The sequence below is a fragment of the Mandrillus leucophaeus genome, unplaced genomic scaffold, assembly GCF_000951045.1.
Source record: "Mandrillus leucophaeus isolate KB7577 unplaced genomic scaffold, Mleu.le_1.0 Scaffold108, whole genome shotgun sequence".
Lineage (NCBI taxonomy): Eukaryota > Metazoa > Chordata > Mammalia > Primates > Cercopithecidae > Mandrillus > Mandrillus leucophaeus.
In genome coordinates, this window is record NW_012098987.1 from 1,095,547 (window position 1) to 1,113,044 (window position 17,498).

Here is a 17,498-nt window from a genome sequence, read left to right on the forward strand (position 1 = left end):
TCTGTTAGGGATCCCCAGACCACACTCAGGTTTGGTGATCTGGTAGCAGGGTTCACAGGACTCAGCATATAACTGTACTCGTGGCCAAGATTTATTATAGCAAAAAGGCACAGAGCAAAATCAGCAAAAGTAAAAGGTGCATGAGATAATGTTTAGAGGAAACCAAATACAGGTTTCGAAGAGCCCTCTCGCAGTGGAGTCACACAGGATGGGCTTAATTCCCCCAGCAGCCGGTTACAATAATGCTGTCTACCAGAGAGGCTCATAGGGACACATTGCTCAAAGTTTTTACTGAGGACAGGTTACATAGGCTCACTCTGTATAGCACTTACCAAGATTCCAGACTCCCAGAAGGAAAGCAAGTATTCACCATAAACCATGTAGTTTGCACACAAAGCTTAGGCGCAGTACACTACTACTAGTTAGGGTGGTTGAGAACCCTTCCAAAATTCAAATTCCCAGATGCTTGCCAAGGGCCAACCTTGTAAACAGATCTTCCAACGGATAGCAGTCAGGCCTTTCAAAGGATAGCAGTCAGGCCTGCTATGCTCTTTTCTGCACAGATACACTGTGGAATATTTGGGATGAATTAACAGTATGTCTGGGACTTGCTTCAAAATAATATGGAAAGGCAAAAGTGGGTGAGGGTATAGCTGATATAACACTGGCCAGGAGTTGATATTGTTGAAGTCGGGGCCCAGCTACATGGGAATTTATTGTACTGTTCTTTCTACTTTAGTATATAGGTTAGATTTTCCCATAATAAAAACTTTTGGTTGTTTTTAAACATAGGGGAAAACTCAGAGTTAGTGCTTAGGCTATGAGTCAACAGAGCCTATAGGCTGGTGGGGATGAGAAGCAGAGTTTATGGAACCCTTAGTCTATCATCAAGGCCTGAGGGAAGAAAGGTTAGCGCAGGCCATACTTGAAAAAGGCTTTCGATTGGGACTCTCAAGAGTCAGTTAACATGTTTTGGAAGATAGAGATAGAAAAGGTAGTCTTTCGTCAAAGAAAAACTAAATCTCAGAGTCAGAAGTTTGAGAGTAATTTAATTATAGCCAGAGATTAAATGGCTGGCAAATGATCTGCAACAATCTATGGAGCATTGCAAATGAGATATATTATACTTTGAATCATTAATTCCAGAGCTATAAAGTAAATATGTAGCCACTCTTTCCCATAGCACATTAATGAAGAATGGAGAATGTTTCTTCCATTTCAAAAATTTATTACTGGAGCCAGGCGTGTTGGCTCACACCTGTAATCCCAGCACTTTGGGAGGTCGAGGCAGGTAGATCACTTGAGGTCAGGAGTTTGAGACTAGCCTGGCCAACATGGTGAAACCCTGTTCTACTAAAAATACAAAAATCAGCTGGGCATGGTGGGAGGCGCCTCTAATCTCAGCTACTTGGGACGCTGAGGCACGAGAATCGCTTGAAGCTGGGAGGCAGAGGTTGCAGTGAGCTAAGATCGTGCCACTGCACTCCAGCCTGGGCGACAGAGCGAGATTCAGTCTCAAAAAAAAAAGAAAAAAAAATGTATTCTTTAGCACTGATACTTGCTTACACAACAATATTATACTCTAGAAGACATTAGGCTCAGTGTGTCTAAAACCTCGACAACAAGGTCCACACACTAGAAATATTGTGCATTCTGAGACTGTGACGCAGCCTCCACAGACAAGAATTAAAGGAAGTGACGGAAATATGGGCAAAAGTATATCCTTTATCTGAAACTATAAATAATCTGTATTCAATAATAAATTATCTGAAACACAAATATTATGAAACCATATTTTAGCTTGTATCATATAAGAGTAGAAAAAAACAACTAAAAGCCCAAGAGCAAACTTCCAGCATAGAAAGCTTCACCGCCTGGCCCCTCGCTTCAACACCCCACAATCTGAGATGTCGACCTGTAATAGACAGAAAAGAATGAGGCAGGGAAGACCAGAGTAAATCAGCAATACAGGGTCAAACATCTTCCCTACATCATATGAAGGAAATACATGTTTATCACTGAATGGTGCCATCTTTGATCTCCAAACAAAAAGCATTAATGACTCATTATCAAAACATTCCCTATTACTAAGGATGGCTTTTCACTAATCCACCTGCAATCTGTTATCCAATATGAACAAAAATATAAGATGAAATCTCTGGCTGGGGACCAGAACAAAGCCCACAGATATACAAGGGACCAAGGGTCTTCTTGGTTCTCTGCTAACACCCACAGATCTTTCTTACCAATGGAAATCATTTAGTGTTGGGTTACAAATATACTATAGTATCTAGTCACAGAGGTCCTTCAAAATAACATGATTAAATAAAAGATCTAATGTTATTTCTTGTTTTTTTGTTTTGTTTTGTTTTTTAATAGAGTTTTGCTCTATCGTCCAGTCAGGAGTACAGTGGCACCATCTCGGCTCACTGCATCCTACCCGTCACGGGTTCAAGAGATTCTCCTGACTAAGCCTCCCAAGTAGCTGGGACTTCAGGCACACACCACCACGGCTAATTTTTGTATTTTTAGTAGAGACGGGTTTTTGCCAAGTTGGCCAGCCTAGTCTCGAACTCCTGCTCTCAGGTGATCCATCCACCTTGGCCTCCCAAAGTGCTGGGAATACAGGCATGAGCCACTGTGCCCGGCCTTTCTTGTTATCTATTATCCTAGGTGCTAGGTGCCAAGCTATGGGCAAGTGTTAAGGATTCTGCTGAATGTATCTACCTGAGCACTTCAATGCATAAGCAAGAACAAGTATTGCATAGACTTTACAATAAATGTTAAAGGTTAACAATGACATAATTCTCAACAATGTCCAACTGGCAAATTAATTTTCCTTATACTATCTACAAGCTTCAGTGTTAGTTAGCATTCATTCTTGAGATATATGATATATATATATCCATATTTTTTGACCTATATCAAAATATATTTAAGCCCAAAATACTAAAAAAATTAAATTGACTTTAAAATGTCTAAAATTCAACTATCCAAAGCAAACCTAAGTGTCCAGTAACAAATGAATGGATAATGAAAATATACTCTCTCTATATACACACACACACACACACACACACAAAACAGAATACTACTATTCAGCCTTAGGAGGAAGTCTTGTCATTTGGGACAACATGAATGAACCTGGAGGACATTATGTTAAGTGAAATAAGCTAGTCACAGAAAGATAAATACTGCATGATTTCACTTATATGTGAATTGTAAAAAAGTCGAAGTTATAGAAGCAGAGAGTGAAATGGAGATTACCAGAGGCTGAGGGTCAGGAACACTGGGGAACTACTGGTCAAAAAACACAAAATTTCAGTTAGACAGGAAGAATAAGTTCAAGAGATCTATTGCACTTCATGATGATCATGGTTAATAACAATATATCGTATATCTGAAAATTGTTGACAGTAGATTTTGTGTTCTCATCACAAAAAAAAAAGTGAGGTAATGCATATGTTAAACAGCTTGATTTAGCTATTCCATAGTGTATACATATATCAAAACATCATATTGTAAGCCATAAATATATACAGTATTTACTTGTCAATTAAGATAAGTAAATAGATAAACAAGTTTAAGAAGCAAAAATGGACTCTGAGTGGTCAAAAAAGAAGGCATAAAGTCCTTGTATGCATTAAAGCTTTTCTTGGGAGAGAATCCCTTGTTTTCATTCAAAAACTCTACCTCTAGCCTTATTTTATAATTTTATCTGTTATACAGTTTCCAAGTTCATCTGAGTTTAAAGTTAGAACATTAATGTTGTCCTCAGGGTGGGGAACATCACACCCCAGGGCCTGGTGTAGGGTGGGAGGCAGGGGAGAGATAGCATTAGGAGAAATACCTAATGTAAATGACGAGTTAATGGGTGCAGCAAACCAACATAGCACATGTGTAACAAACCTGAACATTGTGCACATGAACCCTAGAACTTAAAGTATAATTTAAAAAAAAGAGAGAGAGAAATTTTTTTTAAAAAAAAGAAAATTAATGTTGTCCTAAGTAGCATAAACTGGCTTGAGTTAAGTTAAGGCAGGCAAAGAAGATTATAAGGATATAGGTCCCTTCATGAAGCCCAAAAACAGGAACAGTGCTTCAGACAGAACTGGAAACAGGGCTGAGACAGCTCATCATCCCTCTCGGTTTCTTGTCTCTGCTCATTTGTGTATATCTGCCCCCCGTGCTTTCTAGGCCACGTGGCTGTTAAAAGATGCCCACTGCATAGCTCCTGAGCTTCGAGTTTACAGGTGTAACTACAGACAGTAAGCTTCCTCCCCTGGAAACGTTACAGGAAATGGACACGGAATGACCGCGTTGCCACTCCCGGTCCAGCCCCTTGTGGCTGAGGTGAGAGAGGAAGTCAAGTTATAAAATGGCTGGGGATTAAAGAAGGTTCTTACAATCTAGGAAGACCCTCCAAAGAGTATTCGCTACAGAAGGAAAGCTGTGAAAATACAGGGATCTAGAGAAGCTTTGAAAATACAACAAAAAGTAAGGGTTGATAACCTTATAATGAAGGATACAGGCCCTCCAAATATTTTGACTTGAGGTAGTTTAGTATATGCGCAAATATCCCATAACACCTTAGTAGGCTATAAGGGATTCATTGTACTATTGGACTACTGATGACTCATCACTCAGGAAAGTTTAAGTTGTATTAAATACACAATTTGAGAAGAACGCAATGCCTCCCTCAGTCAACCCCATGAGGTGCTGTGAAACCGGAATGCCTTTCCTTCAGGGTAGTTCTGAGTTGGCACAATGGGGATAGGCCTTTACTAAACCTGCGCAACAACCAGTCAGTCACTAGATATAGGCTGCCCTGCAAGAAGGTGTGATCTTGGGTGAAACAGCTTTTTTTTTCAGACAGAGTCATCTTGCTCTGTCACCCAGCCTGCATTGCAGTGACACAATCACGACTCACTGCAACTTCCACCTCTCAGGCTCAAGCAATTCTCCCACCTCAGCCTTCTGAGTAGCTGGGACTACAGACATGCACCACCATGCCCAGCTAATTTCTGTATTTTTAGTAGAGACGGGGTTTCGCCATGTAGCCTAGGCTAGCCTCAAACTCCTGGGATCAAGGGATTCACTCACCTCAGCCTCCCAAAGTGTTGGGATTACAGGTGTGAGCCACTGCACCCAGCCCTAGAAAAAAATGTTAAGAGCAGCTGGCAGCAGATGGAATGAGGAGTCAGGATGGCAAGTCTCAACAAATTTCAAAAAATATACACAGATAATGGAGTATGTTCACTGTTCACAGCGAAATTATGCTAGAAGTTGAGAGCAGATGTCCTGAAATAGCTTACATACATACATACATACATAAAATTTAAATATTTAAAAGAAGAAATTGGCTGGGTGCGGTGACTCACGCCTGTAATTGGCCCAGTGCTTTGGGAGGCTGAGGTGGGTGGATTGCCTGAGCTAAGGAGTTCGTGACCAGCCTGGGCAACATGGTGAAACACTGTCTCTACCGAAATACAAAAAATTAGCCAGGTGTGGCAGCGTGCACCTGTAGACCCAGCTACTCCGGAGGCTGAGGCAGCAGAATTGCTTGAACCCGGGAGGTGGAGGTTGCAGTGAGCCAAGATCATGCCACTGCATTCCAGTCTGGGCAACAGAGCAAGACTCCATCTCAAAAAAAAAAAAAAGAAATTGAGAGCAGAAGGATAACTTAAAAACTGCCAAATTTTTGGAAATAAACCCATTTCTTTATGAAATGATTCACAGAAAAACTATCAAGGGAAATTAATAAATAAATGAACAATAATAAAAATTCAACATATCAAAACCTGAGAAATATAGCCAAACTGTTGCTTCGAGAGAAATTTACATCCTTAAATCATATATTAGAAGTGAAGAAAGGCTGAAAAGCAATGTCTGAGCATTCATCCCAAGAAGCTAGAAAAAGAATAGCAAATTAAAGAAAGTAGAAAAAAGAAAATAACAAAGATAAACACAAAATCAGCAAACTAGAAAATAATTGTACAATAAAGACAAATCAACAAAGCCAAAAATTAATTATTTGAGAAGACTAATAAAATTATAAAACACTAGTAGGTACAGATATAACCTATGTAAACAATTCCCTATTGCTGGACATCTACGTTATCTCCACTTGGATACACTATTCCACAGCACTGACATAATCATCCTTCCAATATTCACTCATGCTTATTTCCTGAAAATAAATTCTTAAAATTATGACTGTTAGCTCAAAGGGTGTGAAAAATTCTATGGCTTCTGATACATATATTGTGCTAAATTGCCCTATAGAAAGATTGAACCAATTTTACTCCCACTAGCAGTTTATGATAGTATTCATTTCCCTAAGAAATAAGTATGATTTTAAAATATATTTATTAATTTGTTTGGTTAAAAAAAACCTCTTCATTTTAATTTGCATTTCTTACATTACTAATGAGTTGAACACTTTCTCAATGTTTACTGGTTAAGTTTCTTTTGTGAATTGCCTTAGTGTTTTCTATTCTTCTATTAAGGTGTTAGCCTTTCTCACAGATTTTATTACTTTTTATATATTGATATTGAGCCCTGAACCAAAGAATTAAAAATATTTTCCTGTTCTGTCAGATTGCTTATTAATGTCCTTTCTAACATGTTATTGTAGAGAGCTTGAAACTGTTTATATTCTTGTCAATTTTTTTCCTTTATGGTTTGCCTTTATTTGATGTTTAGAAGTACCAACCCCATACCAAGATTATTATGTGAATACTCACCCATATTAACCCCTAATGGAATAGCAGTGGTAAAGACTTGATGAATTTCTACAAATGTCTTGCTGGCTCAGGAATGTAGTCAGGAATTCCATAAAGCATATCAAAGGTAAGACATCATTTAAGATTTTTAAAAACTAGAGATACTACTAGATTCTAGGCTTTGTGGGGCAGAGTCAAGGCAAGGCAAAATTGTGATGTGACTGAAATTGCTTTTAGTGGCCCAAAGTATCTCCTTTTTTCTTTGCCCTTTTACTCCTGAAGCAGCTTTTCCTCCATCCCCAGTTCTAGCTACCTATCTCATTCTCAGTGAAGGAAGGACTGATACTGGTTTACTACAAGACATTAAAGATATTTATGCTTTTAAAATAACAACTTGCAAAGAGCACGGCCAAGAAAAGTTTGGGGAAGATTCTGAAGCATTAATGGATTTTCTTTTTTTATTATTATTTTTAATTGTGATAAAATACACATATTTACAATCTTAATCATTTTTAAGTATACATTTCAGTGGTGGTATTAAATGCATTTACTTTGTTGTGTAACCATCACCACCATCTGTCCACAGAACTTTTTCATCTTCCAGAACCGAAACTCCATATCCATTAAATGAACACCCCATTTTCCCCTTCCCTCAGCCACCAGGAACAACTACACTACTTTCTGTCTCTACAGATTGTACTACTTTAGGTACTTCATGTAAGTAGAATCATACAGTATGTATCTTTTGTCACTGGCTTATTTCACATGGCATAATGTCCTCAAGGTTACCCATGTTGAGGCATCTTTCAGAATTTCCTTCCTTTTTGAGGCTGAATAATGTTCCATTGTATAAATATACCACATTTTGTTTATCCATTCATCCACCAATGGACACTGGGTGGATTCCATCCTTTGGCCATTGTGAATAATGCTACTGTGAACACAGATGTGCAAGTATCTCTTTGAGACCTTGCTTTGAATTCTTTTGGGTATATACCCAGAAGTGGGATTGCTGGGATCATATGTTAATTATTATGTTTAATTTTTTTAGGGGGCCAGGTACAGTAGGTTACACCTGTAACCCCAGTGCTCTGGGAAAACAAGGCAGGGAGATCGCTTGGGTGACCACAGGATTTTGAGGGTTACAGTGAGCTACAGTCACCCCTCTGCACTTCAGCGTAGGTGACAGAGGGATATTCTGTCTCTTAAAAATAAAAAATAAAATAAATAAAAATTTGAGGAACTGACGTACTGTTTTCTATAGGGGCTGCATTTTATATTACCACCACCAGTGCACAAGAGTTCCAGTTTCTTCACATCCTCTCCAGCACTTGTTATGTTTGTTTTTGTTTTGTTTTGTGTGATAATAGGCATGAAATGATATTTCATCGTGGGCTAGATTTGCATTTCCCTAATGATTAATGATGTTCAGCATCTTTTCATGTGCTTATTAGCCATTTGAATATATTCTTGGAGAAATGTCTATTCAAATCCTTTGTCCAATTTTTTTTTTTTTGAGATGGAGTTTCACTCTTTCTGCCCAAGATGGAGTGCAATAGCATGATCTCAGCTCACTGCAACCTCCGCCTCCTAGGTTCAAGTGATTCTCCTGCCTTAGCCTCCTGAGTAGCTGGGAATACAGGCATGCGCCACCATGCCCAGCTAATTTTTTGTATTTTTAGTAGAAACCGGGTTTCACCACGTTAGCTAGGTGGGTCTCCAACTCCTGACCTCATGTGATCTGCCCGCCTTGGCCTCCCAAAGTGCTGGGATTACAGGCATGAGCCACTGTGCCTGGCCAGAAAACTTTTAACTCAAAAATGTCTCTTTGAAATACCTTTGGCCAGGTGTGGTGGCTCGTGCCTGTTATCCCAGCACTTTGGGAGGCCAAGGAGGGAGGATTGCTTGAGCCCCAGGGCTCAAGACCAGCCTAGACAACATAATGAGACCCCGTTTCTACAAAAAAATACACAAAAATTAGCTGGGCGTGGTGGTGCGTCTGTAGTCCCAGCTGCTTGGGAGACCGAGGTGGGAGAATTGCTTTAGCCCAGGAGTTCAAGGCTGCAGTGAGGTATGATTGTGCCACTGTACTCCAGCCTGGACGACAGAACAAATCCTTGGCTCTAAATAATAAAAATAAAAATAAGATAAAATTGAAAAAGAAATATATTTGTTCACACTACTTGAAAAAAGAAAATATTTGTTTTTTGATTATAAAAGAATGTATGTTGATTATAAAAATTCAGATATTACATAATTGAATAAAGTATTAATAGAAAATGAAAATCCCCCAGAATCTCACCCACAGAAAAAACTCTTTTAAACAGTCTAAACAGTCTAGTATAAACTTCCATAACATAGGCATACACACAGACACACCCACACACACACACACACACACACACACACACACAGTATTTTACTTTTCTCTGCTTAACAATATATCCTGGACATTTATCCATATTAATATGAGATGCTGTTAATTACCTTTTTAAAATAGTGGTCAAGATAGTATTTATATATATAAACTAATATTAAATTTTCGTTTGGGAGGCCGAGGCGGGCAAATCACCTGAGGTCAGGAGTTCCAGACCAGCCAGGCCAGTGAAACCTCGTCTCTACCAAAAATATGAAAATTATCCAGGCATGGTGGTGCACACCTGTAATCCCAACTACTCAGGAGGCTGAAGCAGGAGAATTGATTGAACCCGGTAGGCAGAGGTTGCAGTGAGCCAAGATCGTGCCACTGCACTCCAGCCTGGGCAACAGAGTGAGACTCCATCCCAATACATATATACACACATACATACATATATACATACATACATAAATTTTTTTTAAATTCACAAAACCTAAGACAAAACGGATTCTAATAAGATCAAAAGCACTTCAGGGTCTAACATTGAAGAATAGAGAGACAAAATATAAAATAAAGCTCGTAATTATTCTGTATCACTTGTACATAAAATCTAAATATTGAATAGTGCTATAATTGCAGACTTGCCATATTTACCTATAGCGCATTTACAAACTCTCTTTCTCTCTCCAAACCAGAAATAATGTAACCTCTGACCATGCCACATCTACAGAAGTGTCTGATCAGTAAGGCCAGCCATTTCCAAAGCTTTTAGTAAGAGAACAGAGAGGCTACCAATCTAGTTGACAAATGTAAAAGGCAGATGAACATATATAGGGGTTTGCAAGTGTCAGCCTCCATTTAAAGTACAATTCTCTCATTGTGCCATTAGTAAAAAACATTTTGGTTGATTTCTTCAGTTACACAAAGAATTAGTGTCTTCCTTTATGATTAAGGAAAGAGAGATTGCCCTGTAAGTCTCAGCAAACGATACAAATTTAAGTACAAGTTGAAATCCTGTCATTTGGAGCAACATGGATAGAACCGGAGGTCATTATGTTAAGTGAAATAAGCTAGGCACAAATATCACATTTCTTATTCATATGTGAGAGCTAAAAAAGTAGGTCTCATGAAGACAAGAGAGTAGACTGGTGGATACCAGAGGCCAGGAAAGGTAGCAGGGAGGGGGAGATAAAGAGAGGTTGATTAATGGGTACAAATATTAATATACAGTTTGATAGAAGAAATAAGATCTAGTGTTCAACAGATCAGTGGGATGACTACAGGTTACAATAATCTATTGTATATTTCAAAATAGCTAACAGACTAATTTGAATGTTTCTAGCATAAAGAAAAAACAAATAGGGAAGGTGATGGCTATCCCAATTACACTGATTAGACCTTTACAAATTATATCAATGTATTAAATTATAACATTACCCTCAAAATATGTACATCTATTATGTATCAATAAAAAAATAAATTTAGGCTGGGCATGGTGGCTCACACCTGTAAATGCCAGCACTTTGGAAGGCCAAGGTGGGAGGATCTCTTGAGTCAAGGAGCTCAGGACAAGGGTTGAGCCTGGGCAATGGCAGTGAGATCCCATCTCTAAAAAAAAATTAAGAAATTTGCCAGGCATGGTGGCTCATGTCTGTAGTTCCAGCTACTCAGGAGGCTGAAGTGGAAGGATCACTTGAACCTGGGAGGTTGATGCAGCGAGCTAAGATTGTGCCACTGCACATCAGCCTGGGTGACAGAGCGAGACCATGTCTAGAAAAAATAATAAAAAATTTACAAAAATAAATTTTAGAAACAACAAAACTGAATGAAATAAAAACTGAATCAAAAAAATTAAGCAAGTGGAAACTTACATATCTCCTGATATGGTCAAATTTTCTTAATTTCCTAACTACTTTTTTTCCACAAGGGTCCTGGGTATTTTCTTACTTCTAAGAGGTATTATCTACCTCTACTTTAACTTTCCATACCAAATGAACAAATTTACCAAACATTTTATCATTAATCTAAAACTTAACGGGAATGGCATATGATCGGCATGGCTTTACCATCAACTTCACATAAGTGTTCAGAAACCAGGTGAAAGTGAACTCCTAACTTGAAGGAGCTTTTAATGCTTGCATGAACATTTTCTAGGCCTTCAAAGGCTGTTACTGCTGTTTCTCCTTCTCCTTTTTTTTTTGTTTTTTTTTTGTCTTTTTTAATATCTTGTTTTCTTCTTTCCCCCACTGAAATTCAAGAATATGTAGCTACCATAAGCTTGGGATATCCTAGAAACAACGATGGTTAGAAGACTGGTATGGTTTCTACACACTCATCTTTTAATTGATGTCTTCTACCCACTCACTCTTACTCATACCCAGCTTCTCCCATATTATTGAAACTTCAATCCTTGCCTCTGTTATGTTCAGGTTTCTAAGCCTGGGGAAGATAACACTTTAAAATGCCGTAAGTGCAGTGGGAAGGGACTCAGGAGGTAGCCAGAAAACCTAGAAATTATGACTAGGACTGGATACTTTGGCATTAATACCTATGCTTTGCAATGTCCAAAGCATGACTAGAATTGATCTTTCACCCCCTGAATGCTGTCATATTCCCATATTACCTGTATTTCTGTGCCTAAATAACACCATATAGACAAATTCTCCAATTTTATATCAACTTTATTCACACTGAAGCTGCCACATCTTAAATTAGGAATGCTTTCAGCTACAAGAACAGAAAAGTCTGACAGAATGCTGGGCGCAGTGGCTTACACTAGTAATCCCAGCACTTTGGGAGGCTGAGGAGGGTGGATCATGAGGTCAGAAGATTGAGACCATCCTGGCCAACCTAGTGAAACCCTGCCTCTACTAAAAATACAAAAATTAGCCGGGCATGGTGGCAGGTGCCTGTAATCCCAGCTACTCAGGAGGCTGAAGCAGAGAATTGCTTGGACCCAGGAGGCGGAGGTTGCAGGGAGCCAAGATCACACCACTGCACTCCAGCCTGGGTGATACAGCGAGATTCCATCTCAAAAAAAAAAAAGAAAAGTCTGACAGGTAGCTTAGACTCTTAGTAGTCTGTATCCTTAACAAGAAGTCCAAAAGTTATCTCAGGGCTATTCTGGCAGCTCAATAATATCGTTAAGAACTCAGACTCGGCAGTTCCCGTCATCTTCAGGAGCTGTAGAGGTATGAATTTAAGACAGGCCTATTTTATTAATTTATTTCCAAATGCAGCGAAAGGTCCAACGACCATCTGTGGGCCACTTAATTCAGGGCCCCCAATTTGTACATGAAAAACTCTCAGATACAGCCAACGCCATGGGTTTTGCAGACCTGAAAAGCCCCACTGGCCTCCAGGTGCTCAATGATTACCTGGAAGACAAGAGCTACATCAAGGGGTATGTGCCATCACAAACAGATGTGGCAGTATTTGAAGCAGTGCCTGGCCCACTGCCAGCCGACTTGTGTCATGCCCTACATTGGTATAATCACATCAAGTCTCACGAAAAGGAAAAGGCCAGCCTGCCAGGAGTGAAGAAAGCTTTGGGCAAGTATGGTCCTGCAGATGTGGAAGACACTACAGGAAGTGGAGCTACACAGATAGTAAAGATGATGATGACATTGAGCTCTCTGGATCTGAGGAGGAGGAGGAAAGTGAAGAAGCAAAGAGGCTAAGGGAAGAACGTCTTGCACAATATGAATCAAAGAAAGCCAAAAAAACCTGCACTTGTTTCCAAGTCTACCATCTTACTAGATGTGAAACCTTGGGATGATGAGGCAGATATGGAGAAATTAGAGGGCGTCAGAAGCATTGAAGCAGACGGCTTAGTCCGGGGCTCATCTAAACTAGTTCCAGTGGGATACAGAATTAAGAAACTTCAAATACAGTGTGTAGTTGAAGATGATAAAGTTGGAACAGATATGCTGGAGGAGCAGATCACTGCATTTGAGGACTATGTGCAGTCCATGGATGTGGCTGCTTTCAACAAGATCTAAAATCCATCCTGGATCATGACATTTAAATAAAAGCTTGAAAGATTGGAAAAAAAAAAAAAAAAAAAGATCTCAGACTCTTGGCTGGGTGCAGTGACTCACACCTGTAATCCCATCACTTTGGGAGGCCAAGGCGGGCAGATCTCTTGAGGTCAGGAGTTTGAGACCAGCCTGGCCAACATGGCAAAACCCTCTCTCTGCTAAAAAATATGAAAATTAGGCCGGACACGGTGGTACACGCCTGTAATCCCAGCACTTTGGGAGGCTGAGGCAGGCAGATCATGAGGTCAGGAGATGGAGACCATCCTGGCTAACGCAGTGAAACTCCATCTCTACTAAAAATACAAAAAATTAGCCGGGCGTGGTGGCAGGCATCTGTAGTCCTAGCTACTCAGGAGGCTGAGGCAGGAGAATGGCTTGAACCCGGGAGGTGAGCCGGGTTTTGCAGTGAGCCGAGATTGTGCCACTGCACTCTAGCCTGGGCAACACAGCAAGACTCTGTCTCAAAAAAATAATAATAATATGAAAATTAGCTGGGCATGGTGGCACACGCCTGTAATCCCAGCTACTCAGGTGGCTGAGGTGTGGGAATCACTTGAACCTGGGAGGCGGAGGTTGCAGTTAGCCGAGATCGTGCCATTGTACTCCAGCCTGGGCAACAAAGTGAGACCTTTTCTCAAAAAAAAAAAAAAAAAATTCAGTCCCTTGGCCAGACACAGTGGCTCATGCTTTATTTCCAGCAATTTGGGAGGCCAAGGAGGGTGAATCTCTTGAGGTCAGGAGTTCAACACCAGCCTGGCCAACATGGTGAAACCCCAACTCTACCGAAAATACAAAATTAGCCGGCGTGGTTGCCTGCACCTGTAATCCCAGACACACAGGTGGCTGAGGCATGAGAATCGCTTGAACCTGAGAGGGGGAGGTGGCAGTGAGCTGAAATTGTGCCACTGCACTCTAGCCTGGGCTATAGAATGAAACTCTGTCTCAAAAAAAAAAAAAAAGAACTCAGATTCTGTCTTTTCTTTCTGCTCTACCTTCTTAGCTTGTTAGCTTTTCATTCTGAGGCTTGTTGCCTTATAATTACAATTTGGCTGCCACAACTCCATACATCACATTCCACACTTAAGGATGGAAGAAAGAGAGTATACATACAAACAAATGTTTCTATTCCTTTTATGGGAGAAGCTACTTCCCCCCCCTCCCGCCCCCCCACCCCATAGAGGTCTTCCAGAAGATTTCTGGTTATATCACATGAGCCCGAACTAAATCACACAGCTAGCCCTAACTGCAAGGGAAGTTAGAAAAAGGCATATTTGTCTTCCAACCTCTATAACAGAAAGAGAAATGGGTTTGGAACTGGCTTTAGGATTCAAACAACAGTTTACGACACATGTCTATATTACACATAAAATGCTAATTATGCTAGTTAATTACAACTAGGTGCAGGACCTTTAAAAGTCCTGGTTTAGAATACAGTTCTCCTTTCCAGCAGAAAACCGGTTAAGAATGTTAATGAAGGAGACATTAAAAAGGGACGGGAATGAAAGCTACAGCTTTGTCAGATGGTGCTGACAGTGCTGAGTTGTAGACAGATTACAACTGAAACAGTATCCATAGCCAAATCCTATCTAGAATGAAGGGGAAATTGTAATAGTGTACATAGCTGATGTCCTAAAATGTTCCAGAAGCTTTAAGAGTGTAATAAGGGCCTGGTGCAGGGACTCACACCTGTAATCCCAGCATTTTGGGAGGCCAAGGCAGTAGGATCACTTGAGCCTAGGAGCAGACAAGCCTGGGCAACATGGCAAAACCCCAACTCTACAAAAAAAAACACAAAAATCAGCAAGGCATGGTGGCATGCACCTGTTGTGCCAGCCAAAGTGGGAGGATCACTTGAGACTGAGAGGTCGAGGGTGCAGTGAGCCATGATTCCACCACTACACTCTAGCCTGGGCAACAGAATGAGACCCTGTCTCAAAAAAAAAAAAAAAAGTGTGATAACTAGAGATCTATCTGGGGCTACCATTTTTCTTTAAATAAGAAAATAGATTTTTACAAAGTATTTAAAATAGACAAGCCAATAATACTAAGAGTTAACACTAAGGGACTCTATTATGATATGCCAAGTACTCAGCTTTACATATATATGTATGAATCTAATCTCTCAATTGTCCTATTAGGTAAGTACATTCACTAATTTGCTTATGGTCACACAAGGAGAAGCTCAACCTAACTCTAGAGATCATGCCCTTAACCATATTACATTACTGTTTGTTATTTTATTTGTTCTCCTTGGTGTTTCTTATTCATTTTATGTATTTGTTATTTAATCATTCAAATTTGTAAAGTTTAACTCTTGTTTATAAATCATAAATTGTCTTTCTCTACTTTCTTTCCATAGTATTTCTAGTTCACAAAGTCTTAAAATGGCAAAGCTGTTTCAATATCTTTCAAAAACTTAGAATCAGATAATCCAAATGGATTTTGTAGCTAGTTTTATGAAAGCTTTGAATACATTACAACAAACCTTGTTAGGGTTTTATAAGGAAAAAAAAAAAGAACTAACCCGACAAAATAAACCACCAAAAAAGGCATCACAACACACAAGGTACAAACAACAAAAGTAGAAACATAAATATACATCTATATTAGTCCTATGTGTTCTAAATCCCTCCTCTGTTTCATCTACTGTGAGTCTGCTACCTCCACAGCACACTGGCATACCACTGGTTCCCTGAATTATTGGGCTATTATTCCCCACCTCGCCCCCACCCCCCGCCAAAACAATAACCCTGTTTGCTCCACACATAGCTGGTAACACACATGTGGTTAATTATACCCAAATCTCTAGTCTCAAACTACCATACTTAGCTTTTTATTTTAGGTTTTTATGCTTCCTTTTTTCTTTTACTGTCTTTTTCTTTACATCTTTATTATTATGTTCCCAGAAATTTAGCTCCCAAACACACATAAGATCCTTCCATACTTTCAACAATACAATGAAAACTGTATCTTCTTATCTACCCAAAAAAACCATAAGCCATATGTTATATGTTATTTTCTCCTATTCTCTCCTCATGTATTATTAAAATTAGAAGTGGATTAAACTTTTTCGTAATTTTTTTTTTTTTTTTGAGACAGAGTCTTGCTCTATCACCCAGGCTGGAGTGCAGTGGTTTGATCTCGGCTCACTGCAGCCTCAACTCTTGGGCTCAAGCAATCCTCTCACCTCAGCCTCCTGAGTAGCTGGGACTACGGGCATGTGCCACCACACCCAGCTAAGTCTTTAATTTTTTGTAGAGACGAAGTCTAACCATGTTGCTCTGGCTTGAATTGAACTCCTGGGCTCAAGTAATCCAACTGCCTCAGCCTCCCAAAGTGTTGGGATTACAAGCATGAGACCTAGGCACCTGACCAGATTAAACCCTTTTTTTAGTTTACTCAAAGGCAGTGTCCTCATATTGGGTTGGAAAACCAAGATGATCACATATAAGGATCTTCCTGCTTGTCTCTCCAGCTGTTTTTCCCAACTCTGGCTAATCTCTGTTTAATAAGCCATCTTTCTTTAACAATTTAGAAGAAAGACAAAAACAAAAAAACTCCAGGACAGCATGATCAGCTGACAGACAGCATGATTAGCGAAGAAAACAGTGATGGGAACATACAAGCCTCTTCTCTCCCTCCAATAACCTGGCAGACAACCCCACCTGGTATTTGTCCCATACTTGTAACACACAAATGTTTGCTTGCTAGGTCAACTGTATTTAACCTAAAATATGACAGCTGTAAATACGAAAATAGAATAGGTCACATTTTTAGATTCTAACAAGCCAAAGTTCAGGCACTGCTCTCTTGAAAACTGTCACTAAAGGCAAAGAGAGAGCAGCCTCAAGACGAAATAAGAGAAAATCACTACATGGCCTGAATGATTCACGTTGAAATCAGAGGCATCAGATGAGGACTTAAGATGGATCAATAGCTTAAAAAGGTCTCAAGTGAACAATCTGTGCCATTCTCCTTCTCTAATCTCTTGGAGAAAAAAAAAAGAGTACAAAAAAGCTCTAAGGTCTTTTAATGAGACTATTATTCCATTAACTATTTGAGGCAGTTTTTGTTTCACTAGAATTAATTAACATAACCCTTCTACTTTCAGCTCCAGCTGCATCTGATGTCACTGCTATGGCCGTGAAGAATGAAAACCAAAGGACAACTGGCTACTTAAGGAATTAAGCTGACTAAAATGAAAACCATTCACCACAGTAGTTCCAGTACTCTGGCTGAGACTCTGTTTTTCTACATATAGCCCACACATTCTGACCAAACTCAAATCTACGCAATTTCAAACTTAGAAAACTTTAACTGCTGCCCCACTGAAGCCATTTTCAAGCTGGAATCATGTTTAATAAACTACTCCAT

At 39.6% G+C, this 17,498-nt stretch overlaps 1 pseudogene across 1 annotated transcript; it reads left to right on the forward strand.

Annotated features, from left to right (window-relative positions):
* The first annotated feature begins 12,407 nt into the window (after positions 1 to 12,407).
* LOC105544088 lies at positions 12,408 to 13,129 on the forward strand (annotated as a pseudogene). The gene has a single exon (XR_001006715.1). The product of XR_001006715.1 is annotated as an elongation factor 1-beta pseudogene (transcript).
* Positions 13,130 to 17,498: the final 4,369 nt, after the last annotated feature.